This window comes from Pleurodeles waltl, chromosome 4_1 (genome assembly GCF_031143425.1).
Source record: "Pleurodeles waltl isolate 20211129_DDA chromosome 4_1, aPleWal1.hap1.20221129, whole genome shotgun sequence".
In the NCBI taxonomy this organism is placed as follows: domain Eukaryota; kingdom Metazoa; phylum Chordata; class Amphibia; order Caudata; family Salamandridae; genus Pleurodeles; species Pleurodeles waltl.
The window spans coordinates 173,779,118-173,796,600 of NC_090442.1; positions in this window are offsets into that span (position 1 = coordinate 173,779,118).

A 17,483-nucleotide genomic window follows, 5' to 3' on the forward strand; every position below is an offset into this window, starting at 1 on the left:
AGGAGCTCTGGACACCTCCCAGGGGAGGTGCAGGTCAGGGGAGTGGTCACTCCCCTTTCCTTTGTCCAGTTTCGCGCCAGAGCAGGGCTAAGGGGTCCCCTGAACCGGTGTAGACTGGCTTATGCAGAATTGGGCACATCTGTGCCCAAGAAAGCATTTCCAGAGGCTGGGGGAGGCTACTCCTCCCCTGCCTTCACACCATTTTCCAAAGGGAGAGGGTGTCACACCCTCTCTCAGAGGAAGTTCTTTGTTCTGCCATCCTGGGCCAGGCCTGGCTGGACCCCAGGAGGGCAGATGCCTGTCTGAGGGGTTGCAGCAGCAGCAGCTGCTGTGAAACCCCAGGAAGGGCAGTTTGGCAGTACCAGGGTCTGTGCTACAGACCACTGGGATCATGGAATTGTGCCAACAATGCCAGGATGGCATAGAGGGGGCAATTCCATGATCTTAGACATGTTACATGGCCATATTCGGAGTTACCATTGTGAAGCTACATATAGGTAGTGACCTATATGTAGTGCACGCATGTAATGGTGTCCCCGCACTCACAAAGTTCAGGGAATTGGCTCTGAACAATGTGGGGGCACCTTGGCTAGTGCCAGGGTGCCTTCACACTAAGTAACTTTGCACCTAACCTTTACCAGGTAAAGGTTAGACATATAGGTGACTTTTAAGTTACTTAAGTGCAGTGTAAAATGGCTGTGAAATAACGTGGACGTTATTTCACTCAGGCTGCAGTGGCAGGCCTGTGTAAGAATTGTCAGAGCTCCCTATGGGTGGCAAAAGAAATGCTGCAGCCCATAGGGATCTCCTGGAACCCCAATACCCTGGGTACCTCAGTACCATATACTAGGGAATTATAAGGGTGTTCCAGTAAGCCAATGTAAATTGGTAAAAATGGTCACTAGCCTGTTAGTGACAATTTGGAAAGAAATGAGAGAGCATAACCACTGAGGTTCTGATTAGCAGAGCCTCAGTGAGACAGTTAGTCACTACACAGGTAACACATTCAGGCACACTTATGAGCACTGGGGCCCTGGGTTATCAGGGTGGGTGGGAGGGACATGCCTTGAAACAGAAGTATGGTGAGAATGGACAGAAGGAGACCTGTCCCTTACAGAGGACACCCTAACAGATTGGCTAACAGAAACATCAGTACCACTGTGGTGTGAGTAAATGCTTTTGCTATGATGTGAGACAACACTATTTGTATGGTGTGACCCATCATCATTACCAACTATGCTAGACTGTCTAGTAATGGGCAGGCTAGGAATTTTCTTTCCTGAATCTTTTCCTGGGGGAGTCCCTGGATCAGATTGGGAACCATTAGCTACCTTTTCAACAGATGGGGCACTTCTTGCCTTATCTTGTTCTCTAAGCATGTTAAGTTACAATTCCAAGGAAGGATTCTTCCCTACACTCAAACCTCGCTCTATGCAGAGACTCCTTGCTCCTTTCCAGCTAATGTGATCATATGCAAGTTTGGACAGATCAACATTTTGGCCTGTGCCAGACATTTTTAGAGAGAGTTAAAGTGATAGAAAAAGAGAAAAAAAGTTTGTCAGAGCTTTTAGAAAGACAGAGAAAAAAAACTTTAAAAACTTTTTAGAACTTTTTTTAAAGTTTTAGAAGTACTTTTCAGCACTTAGAATAGAGTGAAAAGAGGAAATGCAAAACTTTTTGGCTATGTGTATATACACTGACCTTGTTTTGTATATTTTTCTCTTATGAAAAGTACAATGACAAGAGTGGTAAGTAGTCTCAAAGCACTTATCCCACCGCTGCACAACCAATGTACGAGGCTGGACTGGCTTGTAGTGAGTACCAAGGGGTACTTGCACCTTGCACCAGGCCCAGTTATCCCTTATTAGTGTATAGGGTGTCTAGCAGCTCAGGCTGATAGATAATGGTAGCTTAGCAGAGCAGCTTAGGCTGAACTAGGAGACGTGTGAAGCTACTACAGTACCACTTAGTGTCATATGCACAATATCATAAGAAAACACAATACACAGTTATACTAAAAATAAAGGTACTTTATTTTTATGACAATATGCCAAAGTATCTTAGAGTGTACCCTCAGTGAGAGGATAGGAAATATACACAAGATATATATACACAATAGCAAAAATATGCAGTATAGTCTTAGAAAACAGTGCAAACAATGTATAGTTACAATAGGATGCAATGGGGAAACATAGGGATAGGGGCAACACAAACCATATACTCCAAAAGTGGAATGCGAACCACGAATGGACCCCAAACCTATGTGACCTTGTAGAGGGTCGCTGGGACTATTAGAAAATAGTGAGAGTTAGAAAAATAACCCTCCCCAAGACCCTAAAAAGTGAGTGCAAAGTGCACTAAAGTTCCCCTAAGGACAAAGAAGTCGTGTTAGAGGAATAATGCAGGAAAGACACAAACCAACAATGCAACAACTGTGGATTTCCAATCTAGGGTACCTGTGGAACAAGGGGACCAAGTCCAAAAGTCACAAGCAAGTCGGAGATGGGCAGATGCCCAGGAAATGCCAGCTGCGGGTGCAAAGAAGCTTCTACTGGACAGAAGACGCTGAGGTTTCTGCAAGAACGAAAAGGGCTAGAGACTTCCCCTTTGGTGGACGGATTCCTCTCGCCGTGGAGAGTCGTGCAGAAGTGTTTTCCTGCCGAAAGAACGCCAACAACCCTTGCTAGCTGCAAATTGTGCGGTTAATGTTTTTGGACGCTGCTGTGGCCCTGGAGGGATCAGGAGGTCGCAAATTGGACCAGGGAGAGAGGGGACGTCGAGCAAGACAGGGAGCCCTCTCAGCAGCAGGTAGTGCCTGGAGAAGTGCCAGAAACAGGCACTACAAGGATGTGTGAAACAGTGCTCACCCGAAGTCGCACAAAGGAGTCCCACGTCGCCGGAGACCAACTTAGAACGTCGTGCAATGCAGGTTAGAGTGCCGTGGACCCAGGCTTGGCTGTGCACAAAGGATTTCCACCGGAAGTGCACAGGGGCTGGAGTAGCTGCAAAAGTCGCAGTTCCCAGCAATGCAGCCCAGCGAGGTGAGGCAAGGACTTACCTCCACCAAACTTGGACTGAAGAGTCACTGGACTGTGGGGGTCACTTGGACAGAGTTGCTGGATTCGAGGGACCTCGCTCGTCGTGCTGAGAGGAGACCCAAGGGACCGGTAATGCAGCTTTTTGGTGCCTGCGGTTGCAGGGGGAAGATTCCGTCGACCCACGGGAGATTTCTTCGGAGCTTCTGGTGCAGAGAGGAGGCAGACTACCCCCACAGCATGCACAAGCAGGAAAACAGTCGAGAAGGCGGCAGGATCAGCGTTACAGAGTTGCAGTAGTCGTCTTTGCTACTATGTTGCAGGTTTGCAGGCTTCCAGCGCGGTCAGCAGTCGATTCCTTGGCAGAAGGTGAAGAGAGAGATGCAGAGGAACTCGGATGAGCTCTTGCATTCGTTATCTAAAGTTTCCCCAGAGACAGAGACCCTAAATAGCCAGAAAAGAGGGTTTGGCTACCTAGGAGAGAGGACTAAGGCGTCCCCTGAACCGGTGTAGACTGGCTTATGCAGAATTGGGCACATCTGTGCCCAAGAAAGCATTTCCAGAGGCTGGGGGAGGCTACTCCTCCCCTGCCTTCACACCATTTTCCAAAGGGAGAGGGTGTAACACCCTCTCTCAGAGGAAGTTCTTTGTTCTGCCATTCTGGGCCAGGCCTGGCTGGACCCCAGGAGGGCAGATGCCTGTCTGAGGGGTTGGCAGCAGCAGCAGCTGCAGTGAAACCCCAGGAAGGGCAGTTTGGCAGTACCAGGGTCTGTGCTACAGACCACTGGGATCATGGAATTGTGCCAACAATGCCAGGATGGCATAGAGGGGGCAATTCCATGATCTTAGACATGTTACATGGCCATATTCGGAGTTACCATTGTGGAGCTACATATAGGTAGTGACCTATATGTAGTGTACGCGTGTAATGGTGTCCCCGCACTCACAAAGTTCAGGGAATTGGCTCTGAACAATGTGGGGGCACCTTGGCTAGTGCCAGGGTGCCCTCACACTAAGTAACTTTGCACCTAACCTTTACCAGGTAAAGGTTAGACATATAGGTGACTTATAAGTTACTTAAGTGCAGTGTAAAATGGCTGTGTACCCAGGGTATTGGGGTTTCAGGAGATCCCTATGGGCTGCAGCATTTCTTTTTCCACCCATAGGGAGCTCTGACAATTCTTAAACAGGCCTGCCACTGCAGCCTGAGTGAAATAACGTCCACGTTATTTCATAGCCATTTACAACTGCACTTAAGTAACTTATAAGTCACCTATATGTCTAACCTTCACCTGGTGAAGGTTGGGTGCCAAGTTACTTAGTGTGTGAGCACTCTGGCACTAGCCAAGGTGCCCCCACATCGTTCAGGGAAAATTCCCCAAACTTTGTGAGTGCGGGGACACCATTATACGTGTGCAATATGCATAGGTCACTACCTATGTATAGCGTCACAGTTGTAACTCCAAACATGGCCATGCAACATGTCTAAGATCATGGAATTGTCACCCCAATACTATTCTGGTATTGGGGGGACATTTCCATGATCCCCCGGGTCTCTAGCACAGAACCCGGGTACTGCCAAACTGCCCTTCCGGGGATTCCACTGCTGCAGCTGCTGCCAACCCGTCAGTCAGGTTCTTGCCCTCCTGGGGTCCAGGCAGCCCTGGCCCAGGAAGGCAGAACAACGGATTTCCTCTGAGAGAGGGTGTTACACCCTTTCCCTCTGGAAATAGGTGTGAAGGGCTGGGCGAGGAGTAGCCTCCCCGAGCCTCTGGAAATGCTTTGATGGGCACAGATGGTGCCCATCTCTGTATAAGCCAGTCTACACCGGTTCAGGGATCCCCCAGCCCTGATCTGGCGTGAAACTGGACAAAGGAAAGGGGAGTGACCACTCCCCTGACCAGTACCTCCCAGGGGAGGTGTCCAGAGCTCCTCCAGTGTCTCCCAGAACTTTGCCATCTTGGAAACAGAGGTGTTGGGGGCACACTGGACTGCTCTGAGTGGCCAGTGCCAGCGTGGTGATGTCAGAGACCCCCTCTGATAGGCTCTTACCTTTCTTGGTAGCCAATCCTCCTTTCTTGGTAGCCAAACCTCCTTTTCTGGCTATTTAGGGTCTCTGCTTTGGGGAATTCTTCAGATAACGAATGCAAGAGCTCACCAGAGTTCCTCTGCATCTCCCTCTTCGCCTTCTACCAAGGATCGACTGCTGACTGTTCCAGGACGCCTGCAAAACTGCAACAAAGTAGCAAGACGACTACCAGCAAATTGTAGCGCCTAATCCTGCCGGCTTTCTCAACTGTTTCCAGGTGGTGCATGCTCTGGGGGTAGCCTGCCTTCACCCTGCACCAGAAGCTCCGAAGCAATCTCCCGTGGGTCGACGGAATTTTTCCCCCTGCTAACGCATGCACCAAAAGACTGCCTCACTGGTCCTCTGGGTCCCCTCTCATCCTGATGAGCATGTGTAGGAGGCTGGCCTGGCTTGTAGTGGGTACCAAGGGGTACTTACACTCTGTACCAGGTCCAGTTATCCCTTATTAGTGTAGAAAAGGTGTTTCTAGCAGCTTAGGCTGATAGAAGGTAGCTATAGCAGAGCAGCTTAGGCTGAACTAGGAGACATGCAAAGCTCCCACTATACCACTGGTGTCATATGCACAATATCATAAGAAAACACAATGCACATTTATACTAAAAATAAAGGTACTTTATTTTTATGACAATATGCCAAAAGTATCTCAGTGAGTACCCTCAGAATGAGGATGACAAATATACACAAGATATATGTACACAATACCAAAAATATGCAGTAATAGCAAAAGGAAGTAATGCAAGCAATGTAAAGTTACAGTAGATTGCAATAGGAGCACATAGGTATGGGGGCAACACAAACCATATACTCCAAAAGTGGAATGCGAACCACAAATGGACCACAAACCTATGTGAGCTTGTAGAGGGTCGCTGGGAATGTAAGAAAGCAGTGAGGGTTAGAAAAATAGCCCACCCCAAGACCCTGAAAAGTAGATGTAAAGTGCACCTACAACCCCCAGAGAGCACATAAGTCGTGATAGGGGGTTTCTGCAAGGAAGACCAACACCAGCAAAGCAACCAAAGTAGATTTCAAGACCTGAGTACCTGTGGAACAAGGGGACCAAGTCCAAGAGTCGCAACAATGTCAAGAGTGGGCAGATGCCCGGGAAATGCCAGCTGAGGGTGCAAAGAAGCTGCCACTGGATGGTAGAAGCTGTGGATTCTGCAAGAACAAAAAGAGCTAGAAACTTCCCCTTTCGAGGATGGATGTCCCACGTCATGAAGAAGGTTGCAGAGGTGTTCCCACACAGAAAGACCGCAAACAAGCCTTGCTAGCTGCAAGGGTTGCAGTTAGGGTTTTTGGATGCTGCTGTGGCCCAGGAGGGACCAGGATATCGCCACTTGGAAGAGGAGACAGAGGGGGTGCCCAGCAAGTCAGAGAGCCCTGACAGAAGCAGGCAGCACCCGCAGAAGTACCAAAACAGGCACTTGGAAGAGGAGTGAACCGGAGTCCACCCGAAGTCAGAAAAGGGAGTCCCACGACGCCAGAGGACAACTCAGAAGGTTGTGCACTGCAGATTAGAGTGTCAGGGATCCAGGCTTGGCTGTGCACGAAGGAAATCCTGGAAATCACGCTGTACCCAGCAATGCAGTCTAGCGTGGGGAGGCAAGGACTTACCTCCACCAAACTTGGACTGAAGAGTCACTGGACTGTGGGAGTCACTTGGACAAAGTTGCTGAGTTCCAGGGACCACGCTGTAGGAAAGTACCATCTTGCCTGGCATATTACCCCCATAATTTCACTGTATATATGTTGTTTTATTGTATGTGTCACTGGGACCCCGCCAGCCAGGGCCCCAGTGCTCATAAGTATGCCCTGTATGTGTTCCCTGTGTGATGACTAACTGTCTCACTGAGGCTCTGCTAACCAGAACCTCAGTGGTTATGCTCTCTCTGCTTTCCAAATTGTCACTAACAGGCTAGTGACCAAGTTCACCAATTCACATTGGCATACTGGAACACCCTTATAATTCCCTAGTATATGGTACTGAGGTACCCAGGGTATTGGGGTTCCAGGAGATCCCTATGGGCTGCAGCATTTCTTTTTCCACCCATAGGGAGCTCTGACAATTCTTAAACAGGCCTGCCACTGCAGCCTGAGTGAAATAACGTCCACGTTATTTCATAGCCATTTACAACTGCACTTAAGTAACTTATAAGTCACCTATATGTCTAACCTTCACCTGGTGAAGGTTGGGTGCCAAGTTACTTAGTGTGTGAGCACTCTGGCACTAGCCAAGGTGCCCCCACATCGTTCAGGGAAAATTCCCCAAACTTTGTGAGTGCGGGGACACCATTATACGTGTGCAATATGCATAGGTCACTACCTATGTATAGCGTCACAGTTGTAACTCCAAACATGGCCATGCAACATGTCTAAGATCATGGAATTGTCACCCCAATACTATTCTGGTATTGGGGGGACATTTCCATGATCCCCCGGGTCTCTAGCACAGAACCCGGGTACTGCCAAACTGCCCTTCCGGGGATTCCACTGCTGCAGCTGCTGCCAACCCGTCAGTCAGGTTCTTGCCCTCCTGGGGTCCAGGCAGCCCTGGCCCAGGAAGGCAGAACAACGGATTTCCTCTGAGAGAGGGTGTTACACCCTTTCCCTCTGGAAATAGGTGTGAAGGGCTGGGCGAGGAGTAGCCTCCCCGAGCCTCTGGAAATGCTTTGATGGGCACAGATGGTGCCCATCTCTGTATAAGCCAGTCTACACCGGTTCAGGGATCCCCCAGCCCTGATCTGGCGTGAAACTGGACAAAGGAAAGGGGAGTGACCACTCCCCTGACCAGTACCTCCCAGGGGAGGTGTCCAGAGCTCCTCCAGTGTCTCCCAGAACTTTGCCATCTTGGAAACAGAGGTGTTGGGGGCACACTGGACTGCTCTGAGTGGCCAGTGCCAGCGTGGTGATGTCAGAGACCCCCTCTGATAGGCTCTTACCTTTCTTGGTAGCCAATCCTCCTTTCTTGGTAGCCAAACCTCCTTTTCTGGCTATTTAGGGTCTCTGCTTTGGGGAATTCTTCAGATAACGAATGCAAGAGCTCACCAGAGTTCCTCTGCATCTCCCTCTTCGCCTTCTACCAAGGATCGACTGCTGACTGTTCCAGGACGCCTGCAAAACTGCAACAAAGTAGCAAGACGACTACCAGCAAATTGTAGCGCCTAATCCTGCCGGCTTTCTCAACTGTTTCCAGGTGGTGCATGCTCTGGGGGTAGCCTGCCTTCACCCTGCACCAGAAGCTCCGAAGCAATCTCCCGTGGGTCGACGGAATTTTTCCCCCTGCTAACGCATGCACCAAAAGACTGCCTCACTGGTCCTCTGGGTCCCCTCTCATCCTGATGAGCATGTGTAGGAGGCTGGCCTGGCTTGTAGTGGGTACCAAGGGGTACTTACACTCTGTACCAGGTCCAGTTATCCCTTATTAGTGTAGAAAAGGTGTTTCTAGCAGCTTAGGCTGATAGAAGGTAGCTATAGCAGAGCAGCTTAGGCTGAACTAGGAGACATGCAAAGCTCCCACTATACCACTGGTGTCATATGCACAATATCATAAGAAAACACAATGCACATTTATACTAAAAATAAAGGTACTTTATTTTTATGACAATATGCCAAAAGTATCTCAGTGAGTACCCTCAGAATGAGGATGACAAATATACACAAGATATATGTACACAATACCAAAAATATGCAGTAATAGCAAAAGGAAGTAATGCAAGCAATGTAAAGTTACAGTAGATTGCAATAGGAGCACATAGGTATGGGGGCAACACAAACCATATACTCCAAAAGTGGAATGCGAACCACAAATGGACCACAAACCTATGTGAGCTTGTAGAGGGTCGCTGGGAATGTAAGAAAGCAGTGAGGGTTAGAAAAATAGCCCACCCCAAGACCCTGAAAAGTAGATGTAAAGTGCACCTACAACCCCCAGAGAGCACATAAGTCGTGATAGGGGGTTTCTGCAAGGAAGACCAACACCAGCAAAGCAACCAAAGTAGATTTCAAGACCTGAGTACCTGTGGAACAAGGGGACCAAGTCCAAGAGTCGCAACAATGTCAAGAGTGGGCAGATGCCCGGGAAATGCCAGCTGAGGGTGCAAAGAAGCTGCCACTGGATGGTAGAAGCTGTGGATTCTGCAAGAACAAAAAGAGCTAGAAACTTCCCCTTTCGAGGATGGATGTCCCACGTCATGAAGAAGGTTGCAGAGGTGTTCCCACACAGAAAGACCGCAAACAAGCCTTGCTAGCTGCAAGGGTTGCAGTTAGGGTTTTTGGATGCTGCTGTGGCCCAGGAGGGACCAGGATATCGCCACTTGGAAGAGGAGACAGAGGGGGTGCCCAGCAAGTCAGAGAGCCCTGACAGAAGCAGGCAGCACCCGCAGAAGTACCAAAACAGGCACTTGGAAGAGGAGTGAACCGGAGTCCACCCGAAGTCAGAAAAGGGAGTCCCACGACGCCAGAGGACAACTCAGAAGGTTGTGCACTGCAGATTAGAGTGTCAGGGATCCAGGCTTGGCTGTGCACGAAGGAAATCCTGGAAATCACGCTGTACCCAGCAATGCAGTCTAGCGTGGGGAGGCAAGGACTTACCTCCACCAAACTTGGACTGAAGAGTCACTGGACTGTGGGAGTCACTTGGACAAAGTTGCTGAGTTCCAGGGACCACGCTGTAGGAAAGTACCATCTTGCCTGGCATATTACCCCCATAATTTCACTGTATATATGTTGTTTTATTGTATGTGTCACTGGGACCCCGCCAGCCAGGGCCCCAGTGCTCATAAGTATGCCCTGTATGTGTTCCCTGTGTGATGACTAACTGTCTCACTGAGGCTCTGCTAACCAGAACCTCAGTGGTTATGCTCTCTCTGCTTTCCAAATTGTCACTAACAGGCTAGTGACCAAGTTCACCAATTCACATTGGCATACTGGAACACCCTTATAATTCCCTAGTATATGGTACTGAGGTACCCAGGGTATTGGGGTTCCAGTGCACAACCCTCTGAGTTGGCCTCCGATGTCATGGGACCCCCTTTTGTAACTTTGCGTGGAGTCCAGTTAACTAATCTTCTAAGTGCCTGTTGGGGTACTTCTGTGGGTGCTGCCTGCTTCTGTGAGGGCTCTCTGAGTTGCTGAGTGCTTCCTCTGACTCCTCCTCCAAGGGGCGACATCCTGGTCCTTCCTGGTCCTCAGCAGCATCCAAAAACCTCTACTGTGACCCTTGCAGCTAGCAAGGCTTGGTTGCAGCATTTCTTGCTTTCCTGCCGAAGGTTGTTTCACCCTTTCATATGGCCCAAACAATTACTCTTTCCTCGTTTTATCCTCCACCTCATCCTTCGAAAGAGGAAGAAAGACTACACCGCTTGGACCTGAGGAGAGCGCTGAGCTTCTATGTGGACAGAACAAAGGATTTCAGGTTGGAGGATCAACTTTCTATCGGGTACGTGGGAAAGAGGAGAGGAAGGGCAGTCCACAAGAGAACACTCTCCAGGTGGGTCATTCTTTGCATTAAACTGTGTTATTCTCTAGCAAAGAAGGAACCCCCTGATGGAATAAGAGCTCATTCCACCAGAGCTAAGTCGGCCTCTTCCGCCTTGGCTAGGGGTGTTCCGGTGGTCGACATCTGCAAGGCCGCAACTTGGTCATCCCTCCACACTTTTGCGAAGCATTACTGCTTGGATTCTGAGGTTAGGAGGGATGGCCATTTTGCACGGTCAGTGCTGCAGGATTTCTTGGTTTGACCATTCAGGCACCCTCCACCGAGTGCAGTACTGCTTTGGGACTCTATTCAATAGGTGAGGAATCCACAGGTAGTTGTATCCATCAGAAGAACGAGTTACTTACCTTCGGTAATGACTTTTCTGGTGGATACATTAGCTACCTGTGGATTTCTCACGGTCCCACCCGCCTCCCCGTTGCCTGTCTGGTCTAACCAAGTTATTCTTGGGTGTGCTCCTCTTGGTATTTGAGGGCTTGTACATATACTGTATATATTTATTTATGTATTTATTTATTTATTTTGAATGATGTTTTTATCTTGGATGTTATTAAATATTGTTATTTGATTGATTGTCTCAATGGCCTATTAGGCTCAGGCACGTAAAAAAATGTTGGTACTGACGTCGGCACGTCGCCTGTACGTTGCCTGTATGACATCAGACGGCATTGGGTGGGCAATTGTGACGTCCTTGTCGACATGCAGAAGCTAGGAAGAAGATTTCCGTCGGATGCTGGCGCAAGGGGAGTATTCAATAGGTGAGGAATCCACAGGTAGCTAATGTATCCACCAGAAAAGTCGTTACCGAAGGTAAGTAACTCGTTCATCTGGTTTCACCAATAAACAATTGCGGAGGCTATGCTGATTCAACAAGTCCCTTTTCACCAACACATTTCACCCCACTTAAAGTAGCTACTGGCAGTGAAAAGGATTACATTTGAGGCCCTCACCCTGCCTTTCAGAGCCCTTGAGGGAAAAAGGTGCTTTCTATTTTAAAAACAGACTTGGCCTGTACCAACAAGAGAGATCCTTGAGATCTAACAACCTCTGGCTTATGCGTGTTCTCAGATTTGCTAAAGTCCGGCAATGGACAGGTCATTTACGGTACTGACGGCAAAGCTTTGGAGTACTTTACCAATCAAATTTCGCATGGCCCAGTCTGAGCACTGCTTCAAAACAGAACTAAAAGTTTGGCTCTTTGACCAACATTAGGTATGACAGTTTGGTTTGTTCAAAGTCGCTGCTTTGAGCACCAGGTTGCTTCGTCCGAAGCAGCAGAGCATTTCACAAATGCACTTGATTGATGGGTGCAGCGGGAGTCCCTAGTGGGACCATACCAATGGGTTCACCCACTGCACATTTCAGCCCTCATGGATCCATCGCTGGTCCGGAGTGGAGCTGCCAGCGAGACCTTATTTGGCGCCCGCTCCAGTGCCATTCATATCGTTATACCCAACTCTGCCACGGAGCTGGATGGGTGGCATCCGACGCCGCATCTGACACCAACCTAGGACATTCTCCCCGGAGCAGAACCAGTGTCTTACTTAATGGATAGGCTTGGAAAGGGAGACATTTGGGAGGGGTCAATGGACCCTTATGGAGAAGACCCAGTTGAGAAGAACTGGTATGAGGAATTGTGTGAAGCCAGTGGGTTAGACACTTCTCCTGACATTGGCCTAGTTTCCCTTCTTACTTTTGCTATGGAGGAGAGTGCTTCCTTTTTTTCCATGATGGTGCTTATGGTGGCTGAGGTCCTAGACCTTAACCTGCCCTCTGTGAAAGTCAAAACAAATGTTTAACGAAGGTGCATCAGCCCAGAGTTTTCCACTCAGAATGCTTGCTCCTATTGGAGAAGGTAATGGAAATTCACACCCAGATAGCTATTAAGTCAAGAAATAGTAATAGGGGTCAGCAAACCAGTTCAGGGGTGATTCACTTGCTGTTTCCAAGTAAAGATGCCCAGCCGGCAGCCATTTTAGGGACAGGTGAGGCCTCCTTACACTATAAGTCTGCCATTCGGTCCTGGATGGGCCTTAATCACACCACCGCACTAAGGGCCGGAATGAAGAATTAAAAGGTGCCAGTACGGCCTCCCAGCCTTCACTGAAGCAGTGATCATGGGGGAGCTGGTAGGTAAGTACTTTGTGAACAGGAAAAGTTGGGATTAGTGGCGAGCATGGCGGAGCTCTGACTCTGGGCGGCCACCTTCCTTGGCGGTCACCATCCCTGCCACATGCTCCTACGTCAGCAAAACCTCCGCCAGTCAGCAAAGCCACCTCCCTGACCTCAAAATGGCCACCATAAGCACTATAGGACTATTGTGATTTCACCTCCCAACCCAAACAAAAAACTCCCAACCACTGCTATTTTCAGTGACTACTCCAACTAAATCAGGAAGACTCCCTATGACCTACACAGAGGGCAACTCACACCTCCTTCGCAAGACCTCATGACAACGATGTACTTATAATTACAATCTTTACTCTCAAAGAAGAAGGGTCCCTCCTCGCAGTAGCTCCTCAACATCCTCACTCTATCTTACAACTGGGCTCCTGTTCATTCACTATTACGATCATGGTTCACCCTTAACTGCCATTCTCACTTAAAATTTACCCCGGGCATAACAAATTAGAGATCTCATAAATACAGGGACACCAGAGGTGGCTTGAAAGACACAAAACCTGTACCAAAGAGATCTAAACAAGATCTCCCCACCCCAACTACAGGGTGACCTAATCCTCCTAGAAGAAACAAAGGGCCTGATTTAGATCTGGGTGGTAATGGTCCTGCCATCGATTTTTTCTTTGGATTTTTCGTCTGCCAGCTTTGGTGGTCCACCTGCTCTATATAGATGTTGGCAGGTCCATAGAAGAAAGACTGCTGACGAACTGCAGTCACCGCCATAAATCACCACACACTTCGACTGTGCCATAGGCAATAGTGGCTAGTGGCGGAACTGTAGCCAGTTTTGCTGCTGAGCCAATCCAGATGCGCCTTCCCGCTGATGAAACTGTGGAGACTAAACCTTCACACCTGAGTTGGAGGATTGGGAGGAATAAAAAGATGAAATTCACCTATTTCCGAGTTTTCTCATTCCCTGCTGCCATGAACTCAGTCATTCAAGTCCTGTTGTTGCTGCTGCTCCTGGACCAAGAAGAAAATCAACCCCATTGATGCCGGAACAAAAGGTAAGCCACTGTATTACCTGTGATCCTCGATGTGGTCCGTGTACATAGCACATGACTCATGCATGTTGTAGTAACGTGCCCTTTTTGGCATGGTTACCCTCCCACTTTTTGCCTGATACTGATGCTGACTAGATTGAGAGTGTGCTGGGATCCTGCTAACCAGGCCCTAGCACCAGTGTTCTTTCCCTAAAAATGTATAATTGCTTCCATAATTGGCACACAGTTCTGTCCCTTGTAAAAGGTACCAATGGTACCAAGGGCCTTGTGGCCAGTGAAGGTCCTCAAGGGTTATAGCATGTATTATGCCACCTTGGGGGACCCCTCACCCAGCACATGCACACTGCCATTGCAGCTTATGTGTGTACTGGGGGGAGAAAAAGTCAAAGTCGACATGGCACCCCTCTCAGGATCCAATTCCCACAAACCACTGCCTGTGGCATAGGTAAGTCACACATCTAGCAGGCCTTACAGCACTAAAGCAGGGTGCACTATACCACAGGTGAGGCAAATAGATGAATGACCAATATGCCCCTACAGTGTCTAAGTCCATTCTTAGGCATTGTAAGTGCAGTGTATCCATGCAAAGTACATGGGCTGGGAGTTTGTCATTACGAACTCCACAGCTCCATGATGGGTCCAGTAAAGTCTGGGAATTTTGGTATTAGACCTATCAGCACAATAAACCCACAGCTTGCCACTTTCAGACACGTTTCTGACCACATGGGGTGAGAGCCTTTTTGCTCTCTGTGGCCAGAAACAAAGCCTGCTCTGGGTGGAGGTGCTTTACATCTCCCCCTGCCGGAACTGTAACACCTGGCAGTGAGCCTCAAAGGGTCAGGGCTCTTGTTACAGTGCCCCAGGTCACTCCAGCTAGTGAAGATGTCCGCTGCCGGACAAAGCTCCACTTTTGGCAGCAGGTCCAGAGGGAAAATTAGGAAAAACAAGGAGAAGTGACAACTTCAGCTAGGACCACCCCTAAGGTATCCAGAGCTGAAGTGGCCCCCTCCTTGCAAAATCCTCCATCTTGGTTTAGAGGACAATGACCAACAGGATTAGGTCTGTGCCCCCCTCCCCAAAGGGAGTGGATACCAGAAGGGTGTAGTCACACTCACGGACAGTAGCCATTGGCCACTGCCCTATGACCCCTGTAACGCCCCTAAATCCAGGATTTAAGGGCTCCCCTGAACCTAGCCGATCAGATTCTTAGCAAGCTCAAGAAGACAACAAGAAGGAAGAAGAAGGACTGCTAAGCTGACCCCCAGCAGAGAAGACTGAAGACACCAACTGACTTGGCCCCAGTCCTAAAGGCCTGTCTCCAGCTTCTGAAGCCCTGCTACAAAAAGGTAACGCATCCTGCAGGACCAGCAACCTTTTAAAAGTCTCAAGAGGACTGCCTGCACCCCAGAGGACCAAGATCTCCTGTGGCAGAGTTCCTGTCAGAAATAAACTCCAACAATAAACTCCAACAAAGGACTCCAGACCTGCCTACTCTGCACCCGATGCCCACGGCCTGTGTCCAGGTGACCCAACTGACTAGAACCGGTCACCAGGTGATTCTAACCTAGTGTCTGCCCTAGGTTGACCCCTTCTGTCCAACACAACGATGCCTGCAGTCTAAATCCGGAGAACCCTCCTGACCGCGAGAGAACCCGACGCCAAAATGTACCCCAGCATCAAGGCCCCCTGGCTTTGGGGAATCCAAACAACGGTCTAGCGACGTCCAGCTGGTGTCTCTCCTTGTCCAGCCTGTGATTTTCCAGAACTTACCCCCTGGACCTAACCTGCAGCATCTTTGTGACCCCAGGGGTCCCCCTAATCAAAAGCATTGGGAGCCCGATGCTGTGTTTGCATCCTGCACCCGGTCGCCCCTGTGCTGCTGAGAGTGTGTGTTTGATGCTGACCTGTGCCCCCCCCGGTGCTCATCTAAACCCCCCAGGCCTGCCCTCCAAAGACACGGGTATTTACCTGCAAGCAGGTCTGATTCCGAGTTCCCCCAGTCTCCATAAGACTCCATTGTAAATCCAGCAGCATCTTTGACCTCTGCACCCAGCCAGCCCTGTGGTGCTGGTGGTGGGTGTTTGGGTTAACTTGAACCCCCAACCTGTGGACATTTTAACTCCTGGAGACTGGTGGTGAATGTTTGGGGTTAACTTGATCCCCAACCTGTGGACTTTTTAACTCCTGGAAACTGGAACTGTATGTCTTGTACTTACAAAACTCTACCAACTTTTCTTACCCCTTAAAACTGTTTCTGAAAATTGGATGGTGTCAACTTTTAAAACAGATATTTGCTATTTTCTTGAAAACCATTTAAATTGCCAATTTGAAACAAAGTTTTATTGATACTTTAGCCTCTCTTAAGCCTCTGGGGAACCCTTGGACTCTGTGCACACTATATCTCAGTTTGATATAGTGTATACAGAGCAAGCTTACTCCATTAGTGGATCAGAGGTGGGATCTGCGACTGCATTTGCTGGACTACTCAGCCAATACATGATCACAAGACTAAGGGCCAGATGTAGTAAAATTCTGAATTGCGACTCGCAAACTGCGAGTCAGACCAACTCGCAATTTGCGAGTCTCAATTCAGAATGTAGGATGGTGTCCCTGACACCATCTGCAACTCGCAATAGGGCCCACCTCATTAATATTAATGAGGTGGGTCGCAATTTGCGACCCCCTTGCGAGTGGGAGCACTCACAGGGATGGTGGTCCGCTGGAGACAACAGACCACCATGTCTGTGACTGCTTTTAAATAAAGCAGATTTTTTTGTAATATAGCCAGTTTTCCTTAAAGGAAAACGAGATGCATTACAAAAACTAAAAAATGAAAGGTTTTGTTTCATTTTTTCAGAGCAGGCAGAGCAGGCGGTGGTCCACAGGACCACTGCCTGGTCTGAAATAATGTTTTTCATGCCATTCCCTTTTGCGAATGGGTTACCACTAGTGGTAACTGCGATTGTTATGCGACCGAGTCGGCGGTCACAAAACAATACAGCATCGCGCTGCGACTCCTAATTGCCACCTGTAGGAGGCTGGCCTGGCTTGTAGTGGGTACCAGAGGTACTTACACCTTGTGCCAGGTCCAGTTATCCCCTATTAGTGTAGAAGAGGTGTTTCTAGCAGCTAAAGCTGATAGAAGGTAGCTATGGCAAAGCAGCTTAGGCTGAACTAGGAGACATGTAAAGCTCCTGCTATACCACTGGTGTCATCTGCACAATATCATAAGAAAACACAATACACAGATATACTAAAAATAAAGGTACTTTATTTTTATGACAATATGCCAAAAGTATCTCAGTGAGTACCCTCAGTATGAGGATAAGATATATGTACACAAACCAAAATTATGCAGGTAATAGCAAGAAAAGTAATGCAAGCAATGTAAAGTTACAGTAGACTGCAATAGGAGCACATAGGTATAGGGGCAACACAAACCATATACTCCAAAAGTGGAATGCGAACCACGAACGGACCCCAAAACTATGTGAGCTTGTAGAGGGACGCTGGGACTGTAAGAAAACAGTGAGGGTTAGAAAAATAGCCCACAACAAGACCCTGAAAGGTAGGTGTAAAGTGCACCTACTAACCCCAGAGAGCACAGAAGTCGTGATAGGGGGATTCTGCAGGAAGAACAAACACCAGCAATGCAACAACAGTGGATTTCCGGACCTAAG